We start from the raw sequence: 15978 nt of genomic DNA on the forward strand, positions 1-15978 counted from the left end.
CTACCAAACCTTTTTGTACATATTATCTATGAATCCATTAGTCATTCCCCATATGTCCTGCTGCTTATTGCCACGGCTATGCAGTTTTTGATATATACATACATATATACATGTATTAAAGGTAGCTTTAGTATCTCTGACCTGTATTGTAATTTGTAGGATAAATGTATGATCATAGGTGATCATAGCTGGTTTAGGCTCTGGAGAAGCTGCCCTCTTGTTAGAGTCCAGAACCAAGGCTTGAGAGCCAGGATCTTGTTCCTCACAGCATGATCTTAGGTAAGTGAATTTGTTAGTGCATGCCTCAATTCACCCAAATGGATGTCCTTTGGAAAGCATTGTGGATGAAAAGCACTGTATAAGTGTTTGGTGAGATGAAAAAATCATTTGAGGGATTATGGTTTCATGCATTATGACCTAAACTGAGATATATTTCAGATACCAGCTTTAGAGTTAGATATAGCTCTTATGGATTTGAATGAGAATTTGTAACTCCAAATACCAAATGAAGTTCATTCATCTGTCTATGTTACATATTAATGTACCCAAAGGCAATATTTGGCCCTCTGCTTTCAGCTAAGCTGTAAATGGTATGGAAAATTTATGTAACAGTGGCATTAAGAACTTAATTGCTTTAAAGCTAAATTGCTACAAAGGCTGTTCTACCAATGATCTACAGTTAAAGATTTGTGCATTATGGTGAATTTGAAAATGAAGGTCCATCTTTGGAGAGTAACCCATCTATCTAGTAATATGGAACTGAAATGCTACTACTGGATCATCAGCGTTGTTGCCTGAACATGTAAGCCTTCAATGGTGAATTTATTATAAATCCATTTCCAAACACAATCCAGAATTCCCCCTTCTCTCATAAAATGAAATGTCACTATTTTCTTAATATTTTTAATTTCTTCTACTAAATAAAAAGATTTTTTACAAGTGAGCTTTTAAAAAATTATGTATGCTGTTCATATTGTTTGCAGGGAAAATCATTGGAAGGGGTAACCTGGTATATTATTGCTTTCACACATTCTGACTACTATCCCAGATTATAAATTCATGTTTCTCCTTTGCTTTCTCTGGCACTTACTGCAAGGCAAATAAAATATACAACTTTTATTCTTGCTTTATTCTTCCCTACAAATATTTGATTAGGCAACAAAGTATTGTGCTAATAAGCCTTACTGGCTTATACGGACTTGTTTTTCAGGTCATCCTCTAAGAAGGCCTAACCACATCCAAGGGAGAGCTGTAGCCAGACATCAGATCCTAAGAAGGAAAACGTGCCTGGTCTGAGAAGGATGGCTCACAGATTTCTAAGCCTAAAATGGAGGGGACGGGGAACTTCAACACAGCAGAATCGCCACTGGTTGCATGTGGAAGGTACCCAGCATAGACACTGTATTTAAAAATGATTACACCAGAAGTAGACCAAAGCAACTGTGTTTTGGTCTGGAGTAGGTTTATACAGAAATTGGATTCAGCAAGGCTAGGATTTTACATCTCGGAAACTCTTTTTCACAGTTTCCATGGCATTTTTATTTCAATTAAGTCAGAATGAGAGCCTAGGTTCCTTGGATGTAGGAAGTAATCTGAAGTCAAAATAAACGTTTTAGAGGCACCGTCTGAAATCAAGGGGTAATTTAGAAGAATGTGTCATGATATTGCCCATCTCAGTAGTATGTTTTCTGCTGCTGCTTGAGCAGAGTGCTTCTAGTAAACATTGCAACAGCTGCAGCTGAGCTGTTGGTTTTATGTGCCCCACGCGTTGCAGACTGCTGTGGAAGATCTGTGATTTGGAGCCAGGTGTCCCGTGCTTGAGCTCGTGGGAGAGCACTCCTGTTACCACCAGTGATAAGGAGGTAAGCCCTGGAGAAGCTGCCTGTGACTCCAGGCCAGGAGAGCTCCAGCTGAGGCTTGCCTTGCCAGCAGCACAGGTCTGCCCAGCCTGCGTGGGCTGGGGAGGCGTGAGGAGGTGAAGGTGACCGCGGTGGTGGCTGAGGCTGATGGCATCTCCTTGCTGAGGATGTGCCTCAGACAGTGCCTGCAAGCTGCTCAGCTAGCTGACGCACTTACCTGGCTCCCCGGGGCTCTTCGGCAGTGATAACTGCCTTTTACCCAGTTATTTCTAGCCTGTTTCTACAAAGTTTGGAGGAAATTGACATCTCTGACACCCCTGCTTCCTTGTTGCACTTGATTGAAAATTTCCAAATGTTAAGAGCTCACTGACAGAAGAAGAGACACAGAAGTCTCCTTTTCTTAGGAAACAGGAAAAAATGGTTATTATTACTGCATTTTCAACACCCCAAATCTCTTCCAAGGCTCACAGCTTTATGGCATGTCGATGGGACACAGCTCTTACCATAAGGAGCTTGTCATACATGTATGTTTTAACAAGATAGACAACAGAGACAAACAATTTCAAAGTGTTTAATACATCACTTCAGAAACAATTATGTTTTCAGAATTGGAGTCCAGAAGCTGCCTGCTGCCGTGTGTGCTTGGAGTCGTTTCCATTTACTGCAGATTTAAAAATCCAAATATTGAATTTGGTTGTGTGTAATGTATTTGGGGGAATGGGACATTAAAAGAAATTTTCAAGTGCTCTGCCTAACCTATGTAATACTATATCCCAAAGCCCAAATTGCACTGTAATGTTACTTAACAATGCAATGAGCTGTAAAATAGACAGTTTTTATGCAGCTGAGCCCTCAAGCTTATTCCTACTTTTAAAGCACTGGTTTCTTACTGTGGAAACAAACAACTGAATAATATACATTGCTTTCTTTCATGTTCTTTATGCCACTATTATTTTTGACCAGGCAGGACAATAATATAATCTAAATGATCTAGATCGCTAGTTTTCTTCCTTAATAGGAAAGATAATGAATGGCTTTGTTTTGATGGCTTTATTGCCTGCAAGATAATGAAATATCCCAGCATGGATTTCATTAAGCTTTCTCTAGTCTCGCTATGATACACCCATTAAGAGGCCAGATCTCTTTGATGTGAAGGGAAGGAGATATTTCAAACAGTTTAACACATTGTGAAAATCTGGGCACAGTTGCCACCAAAGGAGTCGCTGGGTCTTTAGATCAAGGCTGGTTTTGGCCAAGAAAAACAGAAGCACTGATTCAGCTTATCAACGGGGAGTAGTTCATGATGCCATAGGTGTGAGGCTGGGAGAGCTTTGGCATTTAAACTTCCTTGTCATTCACAGGGTTCTAGGTTAAAGAGCGTGTGCTTCTTAAATACCTGAATACTCACACTGGTTTCATTCACTGGCTTCCAGGAGATGGCGAGGAGCATAGGGCAGTCTTATTCCTTGCTGGTCTGGTCCCATGGAGAAGAGATTCAACATCAAGATAGCTGCAAGGAAGGACTTAAGGCTTTGGCTGGGAAGCAGTTTAACAACCTTAGGCTCAAATAAAGAAGGTTGTAAATAGTCAAATCGCCCGTATTCTCATCCTGAGGATGGAAGAAGGCTAGGACTGGAGGGGAGAATATGAGTCCCCTGAGGTATTTTTCAACTAAAAAGTCATATTCTTGTTGTTACGAACAGCTGCATGTTTATTTATACAATGAAAACAACAAGTACAAGGTCCATGTTGGAAAAAAAAACAGGAAGACACACTGTATGAATACAAGAATATTATCTATTTGATCCTTACATGAACAGGAGAACTTCGGGGCTGGAAGTATGACAGGCCAGAGAGTAAGGTTATGCACTGATGTAAAAAGAAAAAAAAAAAAATCAGTTTGTTCTATTTCTCTCTCTCTCTCTCTCTCTCTTTTTTTTTTTTTTTCTTTGCAATTGTTCCTGAAGAAAAAAGGCTCACACAGATTAAGGTTTAATATATGCCTTTTGGATTCAAGTGCACAGGAACCATAGAAACCCATAGAGAGAAATGCTGCAGTAAGTAAAATTGTAATCATAATAATAATTAAAAAAAAAAAAGGAGGCTGAGGAGAATTGGAGCACCACAAGGTACCAAGGCAATGAGTTGCACCATGGCCAACATTTTATCATTTCTTTCTTTTTGCCTTGTTATCTCTGTGGTAGGCAATTGCCATCTATAACCAGTGTTTGTTTTTTCCTATAAAGGTATTATAACAATGTCCCACATAGTAAATAATAATAATATATTAAAAATAAATAATTGGCAGCAACTCTTTAATGAATTAATGCAGGGAAAAGAGATTAATACTTCTTGCAGTAGTCTCCTTCAGAAGGCCCATGTACTCCATATAACAAGATGCGTGTACCAAAGGAAGAGGATCACAGAGGTGATGCCTGCCCAGGTTTTACCTGGGTTCCTCCCTCTCCAAGGAACAACGTCAGTGGGGATTACCAAACAGACTTGACTGCACCACTGCTGACAGCAGGATATGCTGTGACTTGAGATGAAGAGGTGAAAGTGGGTTTCCGTTCTTCCTTCCTTCTCCTTTCATACTTGCCTGAAATTGGATTAGTTCTTTGCTGTGACTGAAGCTACAGTGACAGCTTCCTAAAGGTGGCTGGGCAATAGACCTTGCCCCATGGTTTTCCTACGAAGTACAAGTCAGTTCATACCTTAAAAAATCAGGATAGCTGATAGCTAGCACAGACTGAAACAAGATTTCAGGTCTTCAACCTATGCTGTGAAGAATTAATTGATATCCTAAGAGTTAAGTGTTGTCTTCTTTCCCACCAGTGTGGATAAGGAAGCTGAAGGGAGATGACAGAGTGCTTACCTGGGCGACTTGCCTGTCTCCATGACTGCTGCAGACAGGTAACAGTTGGATCGGTGGCTCTCTGTGATGAGGCAAAACAGCAGAAGTGTCGTGCCTGGTCTCATCACTCACAGGCTCTGCACATCTAATGTAGTTTTGTTTAATGACACCTGCTTGTTAAGATTACTGAAGCCAAATTATTTTGGGATAAAAATCAGAGAGATATTTGCTCATTGATGAGCCATATTTAGACGGTTTCACTGTGTCTGGCCTGTTTTTTTTTTTTTCAAAACCATGCAAATTTATGACTTTTTTTTTTTTTGCTTTGTTTTGTTTAATAAATCATGATCTTATGCATATTTGAATTACCTTTCTCTTCATGCATTTTCAGAATTCCTACTCACAAAAGAGGAGACACAGGGAATAGGTCAGCCTTCTCCCACAGCTAATGGGTACCACTGAGGATCCTGTTATAAACAAAGAGTGCACATTACTTTGCTCTTTTCCAGGTAAGCCATCCCCCCAACATCTCCAATGCAAATGTTTATCAACTGCTGAAAGTATATCCAGCAGCATCTGGATATTCCTCACTTTCCTTTTTTTTATTAGCATTATGTGGGCTAAATTGTGGCAGCAAACAGATGCTCTGGGACATAAACTTTGTGCTAAGTATTTTCACAGCATAAATTTAGGATAGAGACAGATGATTCCTCCTGGAATACCTGTGATGATTTCAGAGGTGATTGCTCCCCCAGGTGGAGGAAAAATGAGGTCTCTTCTTCCACTTCAGGGCAAGTAAGACAGGGTAGGTTAAACTGGCTTCTAGTGAATATTAAATAAATCCAGCAGCTGGCACAGGACTGATTAAGGAGAGCTCAAGCAATCAGTTCTCCTGATTTGCACAGAGTAGTGCTCACCTCCAGCAGGGAAGCAATAGCACACGGATTGACAGTCATTGCTGCACAGCACATCTGACCATGGCTAAATTAGCCTCTGAGGCCCCAGCCCAAGCAATTGAGTAACAAGTTTTTGGAGCCAGTCCTTAGAAGGTTGAATTTCTCAGATAAGAAATGGAACAAACATACAAACAAACCACCCAGGCTCAAGCCCATAGCAGGTCAGATAATAAAACGTTCAGTTTTATTTCTTCCCCAGTGGCTTGAAAGGATGATTATAACTGATCATCAAAGTGTGCTCTGACAGCTACTCCCAAACTCACTGAGACTTAAAGAGGTTAGGAGAGAATCCCCCTAGGCATTCTGGTGAAGGAGTTATTGATGGCTCTGTTGCATGGTTGGATAAAGCTTGGTTACCTCCTGTGTTGTGGACCAGGAATGATCCACACACCTGCTGTAAGAGTGACAGGACTCAGCAATTAATGCATTAAATTTGCCTTACTTTTTTTTTTTTTTTTAATATTTATTGATTGTTTTTATTTATTGATGTATTCATTGTATATTTATTGATTTAAATTTCTTTGGTTTTGGAGGAAATATTCATCACTATTCTCTCACAGGCAGGGGGAGTGTTCTCTCCTGCTTAGTGATGTGCCATATCTACTGCTTCCTTCCAGGCTTTCTTCCTGTCCTTGTCCTGGCTTTCCACATCGGCCGAGTCAGCACCTCTTGGACTGCAGTGAAGTTTCTCTCTGGCTTGCATGCAGTGAGCTTTCTGCCCATGGAAATCACCTTGGTGAGGATGCTGGGACAAGCCAGGTCTTCCACAGAGTATGGAATCAGGCCATCACCTGGCTCAACATGGTCCTCTTGGTCCTCTTCCCACAGCTTTTTTTTCCTTCTAGTTCCCCTGAACCTTGTGTGCCTGGCCAGTCTTCTCCTGACCTGTTATTGTGATTTGCACTTGCTCATTCAAAGTGGGTCTGCTCCCTCCCTTGGGTTGCATAGGTACCACCAAAGGCATAATTGAGCATAAATACTTTGCTTGTCCCAGATAGGTCTGGAATGGCTGAGAAAGGTGTTCAGGGGACTTTCCCTGTACTTTGGTACACTGAAGGTCCTCTGGGTTGTGTCAGTGAGGGAGCTGGGTGCAGTGTGCTCAGGAAGGGCTGGACCTCTGGGCACTGAAGATGTCAGACACTCTACAGAGTATCTATGGGGAACCGTGAAGCTTAGCTGAGTTTAGAGGGGTTCCCCTATGAGACTCTGTGCAAAGGTAAAAGTCACATTCCTGACACCAGCTTTCACTTTCTACGGCACTTCAAACCACTCCTCCAAAGCAAGGGGCAAAAAGGCAGAAAGAAAAGCAAGGAACAAGACCATTTTTTGGCTATTTTTGTTCTTGGAAATGGTTGGCCTCTTCTTGCTAAACTTTACCGGAAGGATCAGTCAAAATTAGATATCACATATGGAAAATTTCAGTCCAGACAGATGAAGTTTTGCAAGAAATAATTAGCTCAGAAGTGGGCCTTTGAATAGGAAATGCTCAGCCACCTTCGTAGCAGGCAACACTACTAAATTTGCTATGACTAAGCCTTGGTATTGATTTTGTTGGCTGGTAGTGGAGAGATAGTTTGTCTGACTCCTGTAATTTAATTCAGTTAATTAGAACAAATGGCTATGTCATTTGCCAGGACCACTGCCTACTTGCCTGTTTTCTTTTTCCACGCATAACTTCTCGTATGCTGCCACAAGAACCATTAAACCACGGAATAAAGTTCCCACAAACCGACACTGTCTTTTTATATCTGAATTCTATCTCTTTGCTGAAGCTAAGCCAAATGTTTAACTAACCACACTGTATGATTTCCAAGACTCCCAATGGGAACTGCCCCTATCCAATTAGGGTATTTTAGTCATGGTGCTACTAGTGCGGAGGGTCACACAGTGTGAGGACCTCCCTTTAAAAAGAAGGTAGCTGCAGTGGCTGTTTATGTTTGCTTGGTGAGTCACAGGCTGTGGAGATAAGATTCGGAGTGAATGAGACAAGGAGTCTAGGTTTGGTAACCTTGCCAGACTGCATCTTAAGCCATTTGCTGCCTGAACATGTCTCTGTCCTGACACCAGGTTTTCAGAGTTGTCAGTCAAAGGGCATTTTAAAGCAGCTAAGCACAGGTTTTGTGCTATCCTTTGTCACCTTGTTTTTCAGTTTAAGAGGCAGCCAGCTAAATCTGTTTCTGAGTATTGTAGATGATGTTGCACTCAGGGGCTGTTAGTGTAGGGGCAGATGTGGAATAAGGCTTTTCTCCCTCTGCCTCTCTCCAGAGAGGAAATTCAATCAAGCTGTTATTTTGCTGTATCTAGAAAATAGGAAACTTCCTGTGTTGTTCACAAAGGGTGGTGCTGATTAGGAGAAAATTGGTACAAAGAGTGCTCAGCTGGAACGGGAACAAAGGAGAGGTGACAAGCCCAGGACATGTTTCCACAGTGAACATTGCTGTACAGGGCCATACCATGAGTTTTTCTGCCCCGGCTCTTCATTCCAGCATAATCTTTTTCTTCATCTCCTCCTCCTCCTCCAGGGAGCCTCATCTACGCCCCACAGGAATGCTACTCATCCGTACGGCAGGGCAGGGAGCCAGGAGGGCTGCCTTTAGGGGCAGGTGGGGAAGCCCAGCTCTCCTCCCACCCTTTGTCTCTGCTGCTGAGCACCAGGAGTTGCTTTTGGAGCAGGTGGTGGAGTCAGGAGGTAAGAGGCACTGGAGCTGGGTTGTGCAGAGCGGCTGGGTTGGGCCGTGCTCTGTTCGGTGACACCAGGCAGGGCGTGATGTCTGTGCTCTGAATGCTGTGTGTTTTATTTATAAACATGTGCCTGAACAACTCGAGGATTGCTGGTTGTACGTTTGTGTAACACTGCAATACACTCAAAGTGGCGGATCGCCCATCAGCAGGCTGAACTTGTTCCTGCCCCCGTTTGGTATGACAGCAGAGCACTTCAAAGCCCAAGGTGCTCTGAAAAGGGCATTAAATGTTCTCACAAAAACCCAGGTGAGACATGCTTAAGTAATGCTAACCCTTTGCTGGGTCCCATTTTATTAATGAAAACATAGCCTATCACTCTGGTCTCGACTTTCCTCATGGGTTTATCAGGTCTTTTGGCTCTACCCACATGGGCTTCAGACAAACCACATCTCCACCTTCTCTTTTTGAAGGGTTTATTTTTTTAAAAGTCGTTTGATGTCAAAAGCAACCTGTCCTCATAGCCTTCTACATCAATCAATAGGATGATTAGTGACTAGCCACAGAAAACTAAGCAAAGACTAGAACAAGTGGCACAATCTGAGGAGGAAAGCGGTACTTTTCAGTCCTCACAGAAACCAAAATTAGTTTTTAACACCCTGTGGTGCGGTGAGAATCTTTAGCAATCAGCGTTCAGAGAACGGCTCGGATATGTCTGAGATGACACCCAGCATCAAATGCTGCTGGCTTCTCCCGTGGATCCTAGAGGACATCAGAAAATGTGCTTGGTAGCTGCCATGGTATGGTGAGTGTAATCTGGAAAGAGAAGGACCTCCCCAGGCAGGAGAAAACTCCACTGACATGCAAAGCTGGCTGCTGCATAGGCTGCCATATCCTTTCTTGCACAGACTCCAAAAGAAGACGTACAGCAGCAGTGCGGATAGGCTTCAGCCCAGCTGTGTGTTGTTGGACTGGAGGCCTAACAGTTTCAAAGAACCAAGGAGCGGGGAAGACTTTCTCATCACTGCCAACCATAGAGCTTGGGCTTTCTTTGCACCGAGTTTTCAGCCCCATTGCCTTTGGAGGCTGGTTTAGTTTGAACCCTCTGACAGAGCACTGTCCCACAGGGTCTGAGCAGGGCCAGGTGGTGACAGAGGTGGGATCCACCAGCAGTCACAGCTGAGGCAAGGTAACAAGTCAGACTGGAGCCTGGTTCAACACCAACAGAGGCATGCCATGACATGGGTTTGAGGTTCATACTGCTGGCCAGGACTGGAGACACAACTCTGATTGGGATGCCCAGTTGATGAGGGAGGCCCAAAGGGCACAGGGCTGGGCTCAGCCAATCTGCAGTGCAGCCCAAACAAGGATGGGGCAGGGCAGCTCCTGGTTTACACATTTCAAATCTTAACACTTGGCTTTCTCTGCAGGGGTTTTGCAGCATACTGTTTTGTAACAAATGTCTTGTTTTGTTAAGCTGCTGATATGGTGAACAATGCATTAATACAGGCCTCATAACTTATGCTTTTCTGTACTTCATCACTATTATGAAGTCCTTTATGAAATATTAAGAGTCGAGTCAAATGATGCCATTTCAGGAATAGCACTGAACATCTTGACAATGAAATTAACTTCTTCAAACCAAGATCACCTCATTGTTTTTATTAAAACAGAGTATTTGGTTTGATAAGAAACAAGGAACAAAATGAGCTGAAAGCAATGTGAAACAAAACATCTTGTATTTCCCATAATCTATAAATGACATTCTCCAGATTTATGCACACGCACTTATTTCAGTGTGTGGGCCCAGAAAACAGCGCTGGGATGGTTAAAGTGTGGTGGAGAGTACTCTAAGCGCAAATTTCTGTAACCCTGGCAACATCCTGACTTGAAAATGTCTAGCTTCTTTCTTTGTCTGCCTTGTTTCTCTTAAAACTAACAATGAGGTTAAATTTACTAGTTTTCTTACAACACTACAAATACACGTGAAGATAAACACTTCAAGTGATTATGAAGACATTAGCAAGAATGGCACTGAGAGTGACATTTTATTACTAATTTTACTAGAGAAAATGTACAGACTGTATTGTGTGCTGCATAATTGTTTCACACACCTTTGACTTTTTTTTATGAAGTTATCCCTCTGCTTGCTCATGTAAATGTGTTTGAGAACATTAATATTTGAGTACTTCTCCAAGTTAAAAACATGCTAAGAATTCCATTATGACTGAGGAAACTAACTTCCCAGGTGTAGAATGAAGAGAAATGGCAATAACAGCAGGGCACTGTTTTTTTTTTGTTCTTTTTTTTTGGATTTTTTGTTAGTGACAGACTTCCTCATTAATTGTCCACAGAAAAATCCAAAGGGACCATTAACACCATATACGTGATTTTCGCAATAGTGGCCTCTGAGCCTTATTTTATGTGTCAAGTCTGTGGTTATGGAATTAATTACAGTGTCTTTTGAAAGACTCCCAGGCTGGATCTCATTTTTCCTGGCTTCAGGTACCTATAATGTTCATGAAGACTTGTTGCATTTGAGCTATTTAGAATCTCTTCAGAATCCAAACAGAGAAACAGGCACTTGTAAGACTGATCAGCAAAACAGAAGGGATCTATCAACCAAAAAATTACAATTCAGAAATCAAGAAGATTATGACTGAAGTCAACACTTCCAGAAAGGCACTCATTTAGAGTTTGTAATGCACATTCAAACGAGTAAGATATGTTTCTTCATTAATATAGGTGCCCAAATAGACACATTATGGTAATCTAAAGATATCCTTACAAATAATTCTACTTTATCTCATTTTTAATTGAACCAAGTAATTCTGAACTTGGTGATAAAATATGTTGATTCACATTTGAATTCAAAGAGCTGAACGCTGATAAACTATGTAGTAAGGCAATATTCAGAATTATTGAAAGAGTAATTAAAAGCAAGCAACTGGATGGGTAATGGGATAAAACACAACATGATTTATAGTCTCCTGACAATAGATTGTGCCAATTTTACTGAATACTTACCTCTTATGAGTTAATTAATTTTTGATACAGGGGAAATGAAATAGCTCCAGTCTGTCTGGACTTCAGTAAACCATTTCCTCATTGGAAATGATTAATCTGTCTGGAGTTTTGTGTATTGGTTGGTATGATAGTTAAGGAAATGGCAAATAATCAGACGGCAAGAAGCATGCAGTGGAGGGGAACTAATCAATAGGAAGAAAGAGAAGACTCGGATTCCTCAGGGTTTGGATGTGGAACTCAGAAACATCTTAGAGTTTGTCAGAAAAAGCAGGAACACACTGGTGAACCCTTTTCATCATAACAGCTGGGAGGTAGGAGCAGTACAGGAACAACAGGATGGTCTTAAATCTTGACATAATAGAGGAGTAATGAAATTGTAAAAGTCAGAATTACAATGTTGCTAAGTAGCAAAAATTCCTGCTGTAAGCTGGAATTCATCAGCTGGAAACAAATGAGGAAGGAAAATGACCTTGTAATACTGAACAGCTGCAGGATGAACAGGTTGAGATGCAACTGTGGGAGGGCTGAAGAGGGGTCTTTGAAGAGGGATCATGCAAAGTACATCCTGAATTGACTGGAAAAATCTCATTTACCCTACCTGAAGCACTGGTATTTCTCACCCAGAACATTGTACATTGCTGAGAGGATCCATCCTTTTTGAAGAGGAATATGAAGTTGGATAAAAGGTAGAGAGGATGCCCAGAAGAGAGGAGAGCCTGTTTTCTTACAGTTAACCAAGGGGCTTTACTGCATTTAGCTGACCTAAATGTTGATACAAGAATGACTGGAAAAACATGGACAAGAATAATTTCAAAGTGGAAATGTTCCAACTGGTAGTTGGTTTCTAGTAAAAACAAAAACAAAAACAAACAAACAAACAAAAAAGCCAACAAACGACAATGTTATGTACTTGTCTCTTCATGAAAAAATGTATACGACATGGCTGATAGAGATGACAGAAGTCTGTAGGTCTGGTTCTGATGATCTGAGAAGATGCTTCAATCTTCTTTGCTCAATGAATCTCCTCTCATTGTCATTTTCTCAAGAAGTAGAGAAGAATTTTGGTAAAAATCCACTGAGTTCTCATGTCTTTCAAATAGGCATGCAACGGCAATGTGAAAAGGGGACATAATTAATGTCTAAGTATTGATCTCATCAGATATTCAGTATGGTGTTTTATATGAAAAAAAATCAAATTAAAATAAACAGTGTGTGTAGAATACAATTTTTCAGTAATAAGGAATATGTAATGAAGAAATGTTCTTCATATATATATAGATAATCAATTGCTGGTCTTCTTACACTCAATATTTCTCATCTAAAAATCTAACATAAAACGTGGAGGTAACTATACAAATGTGTGTTATAATATATAGATATGTACAGGGTTATTCAACACAATTATAGAATAGGAACAGGTTGTACAAGAAAGCAACACATTTAAATAATCTTAACTGTGAATGTTAAGTTAAGGGAGAGTCTATAAAAGTCTGTTTACTTGTGTGACCATTTTAGACACCTTGTGACACTCTGTATGAAACAGAAAATATAGTGTAGAGTACATAGGGCTAATAGGACCAAATCACGAGAGGGATGGTGATGCTAACATAAATGTTTGCCTACTAAAAAAGGTATGCTGAAAAAGGAGAGGTCTTGCAGGACACAGATGTCAGTTTTGCACTTGACAAAATTGTCCCTGAAATTCAGATATTTTCTGAGTTTGCTGCTTGTACTTTAAGTGGTCTCTTGTGAGCAGCTGTTTACAGTGTGAGTGGCATGGTGAAGTGATAGGATGGGACTTTTTATTTATTGAGATTTACAGAAAACACCAACTTCTCTTTGCTGCCTGGTGTTGCTGCTGTTTTCAGAACTCAACAGCATATTTTGGGTCATTTTTTTCCATGAGTTTGGAAACAAAAACAAAAGCTGCATTATATAACTGTGCATAATAACTTAACTGTCCTTTTGTATTTATTTCTTTTTCTTTTAAGTAGAAAATGTTGCTAAATCACGGCTGCAATTATTTCATTCTTTTGTATCTATGTAATAGCTTCTACTTGACTTTCAGGAGGTCATTATGGTAAAGGCTTTTCGTTTACAAAAAACAACAAAAGCGTTGATGTTACTTCCGGGAATGAAGATAAAATTGTTTCATTAGAGGGATCGTGTGTGCTGGTAATTACTTTTATATTTAGAATCGGAAATGACAATCTAAAATCAGAATATTTCATTAGTGATAATGAATTTTAATTTCTGATAAGTAAAGTATTCCCAAGGAAACTACAGATGTTAGAACTCCAGTGAAAAACTCTGGGAGAAGGTTAAAGAAACTGGGTTTTAGCACTTTTTGCTGTCCTTTTGCTTAATAATAGTTATCAACAATCTATCTTTGTTAATTTCTTTTTAAATTGTAGAAACATAAAATATCATTTTATATTCATGATATTGATGATCATTTCAGTTCATATCAAAATAGACAGTGTATCACTGTATATGTAAACACGACTTTTTTCTTATAGGAAAGTTTGAAACTGACCTGATGAGTAGCTTATGTGTAAATTTAATTGGTCTTAAGTACATATTTAGGACGAAAACAATGCTTGGCTTATTCTGAACCTGTGATTATTTTTGAAGTAAAGCTGTACTTGAAAGAAATCTAAAATGTTACAGAGCCTTCACCTCCTGGGCCAATATCTTTAAATGAACATGAAGGAATGATGCATAACCTATTTTAGGTGACTGATATAAATATGACTGGAACAGCAAGAGAGAAGCTGTATCTCCAGTCAAAGACCTAGGAAGAAGTTTTTCTGGCACCCATAATCATATTTTCTGGGAAGCTCTTTGAAGATAGGCTGAGACTTCTCTGAGGTTTGTTTTTATTTCACAAACGGTTCAATGAGGAAAGAGTCTCTACGGCAAAACCTCCCCACAGAATTGACTGCCAAAATAATGGTCAATGGCAAGGTGAAGTGTGATGCCCAGGGACTTTGTGGAGCTTCATGTTTTGGAGACCCTTTCACTGATCATACATCTTGCTGGTCCTCTCACTTCCCCTCCTTTTCCACATTTTACATGACTTCTCCCTGTGTTCAGGGAGTTCAGAGTGTTATATCTGTACACAGGGGCTCTTTGGAGTACTTTTTATCACGAACTAGGAACTATATGCCATAGCTTACTGTGCCTGTAACTATCAGTGGTCTTCTGGAGAACAACGTGTGGGTGGCATACCTTGATATGAATGTGAAATGTCTCTGTAGGCCTCAGAGCTGAGGACAGCTCAGTTCTCATTTCCCTCACCAAGACCATGTCAAAAGTGATGTGAAATCCCAGCCTTGAGCTATAACAACCAAGATTTTTTGCTCCTGCCTTGCTTTAGAAAGTTCAGTCTATTACAATTCCCCAGCCCTGCTATCGGTGGATTATCCTGAAAGAGCCAAAGCAAAGTGGAGCGGATCTACAGAGAGAGCTGAGGAACAAACACTCCCCACTCGTTCATGGTGGGAAATACATTGCTGTGGCCAGAAAGACACCTAAGAATAAGTAACAGAGAGCAAGTCAAAACCAGATTAAATGCAATAACAAGACTCTTTCAACAAAACAAGAGGGGGTGTGACTTTTGTGTCCGCGTTTGAGATGCACACAAAGAGAGGAATGCTCTTAGAGGCAGCTGCTTTGGTTTGAAGTAGAGCAGGCTGAATGTTCTGCAAAAGACATCTGGTGAGGGCGGTGCAGGGGAGAGCTCAGACTCCTTTTCCCACAGTAACAGAGAGTGGGAAGGAGCTCTTAATAGTTTTGTGGCAGAGTCCCTTTTCTATTTCAAGGACTATTTTGCTGATATGTTTGTGCTGCTGTTTTGTTCAGGACTGTTTTCACAGGGCAGTATCCCATCATGTTGGGTGCTGGCCAAAGACCATCCTTGCCTCCAACTGGACAATATAATTAGCTGATGAGCTTCTGTGGGTAGACACGGGTGGATGGGCAGGGTGGTAGACAGCAACTGCAGGAACAGTAGGTGTCTTTGTGGCGTCGAGGTTTCAGCAGCCACAGAGCAAAGGGGACTTGAGGAGGATGATGAAACAGGCAGAGTATGAAGGAGCTGAAGAACCAGAGCACCTAGAGGTGCTTGAAAAACTCAAAAATCTAGTGTTTTCTGGCTTCTGTGGTGTGACAGAAAATGGAGACATTCAGAGGAGACTGTCCTGTTTCTATCAGAGCACAGCAGAAACCATGGAGAAATTCAGCAGTTGTGAAGCAACCATGAGGTGCAGTGCAGGAACCGTGCACTCCTGATCCCTGTCCAGGACGTGATCACTCCCACATTTCTCTGTCACTTAACACCATAACAAAAATTATTTGTATTTGAAATCCAATAAAAAATTAGCACTGCATTCACATCCTGTCTCCCCCCTATGCTAGACTTTTTAATTCAGTCACTTAGGAAATAAAATTGTATTTCAGCCAGGATTCAGTCTCTAGGTATGTTTGGTGACAGAAACACAGAGGCAGAATGAGCCATTCCCCATCATTGCTTCCTGAATGCCAGTATTCGGGAACCTGCTGGTAGTGGTATAAAAGTTTTTTCTCCAGCAGGAAAAGACTA

The 15978-nt window shown here is 40.8% G+C and overlaps 1 long non-coding RNA gene across 1 annotated transcript; it reads left to right on the plus strand.

The window, feature by feature from the left end:
• Positions 1-4276: 4276 nt before the first annotated feature.
• On the plus strand, positions 4277-7386 carry LOC113841310 (uncharacterized). Its single transcript, XR_003493900.3, has 3 exons — positions 4277-4772; positions 5105-5222; positions 6287-7386. It is a non-coding gene; the product is annotated as an uncharacterized lncRNA (long non-coding RNA).
• The last annotated feature ends 8592 nt before the right edge of the window (positions 7387-15978 follow it).

The sequence above is a fragment of the Anas platyrhynchos genome, chromosome 1 (assembly GCF_047663525.1).
Source record: "Anas platyrhynchos isolate ZD024472 breed Pekin duck chromosome 1, IASCAAS_PekinDuck_T2T, whole genome shotgun sequence".
Classification (NCBI taxonomy): domain Eukaryota; kingdom Metazoa; phylum Chordata; class Aves; order Anseriformes; family Anatidae; genus Anas; species Anas platyrhynchos.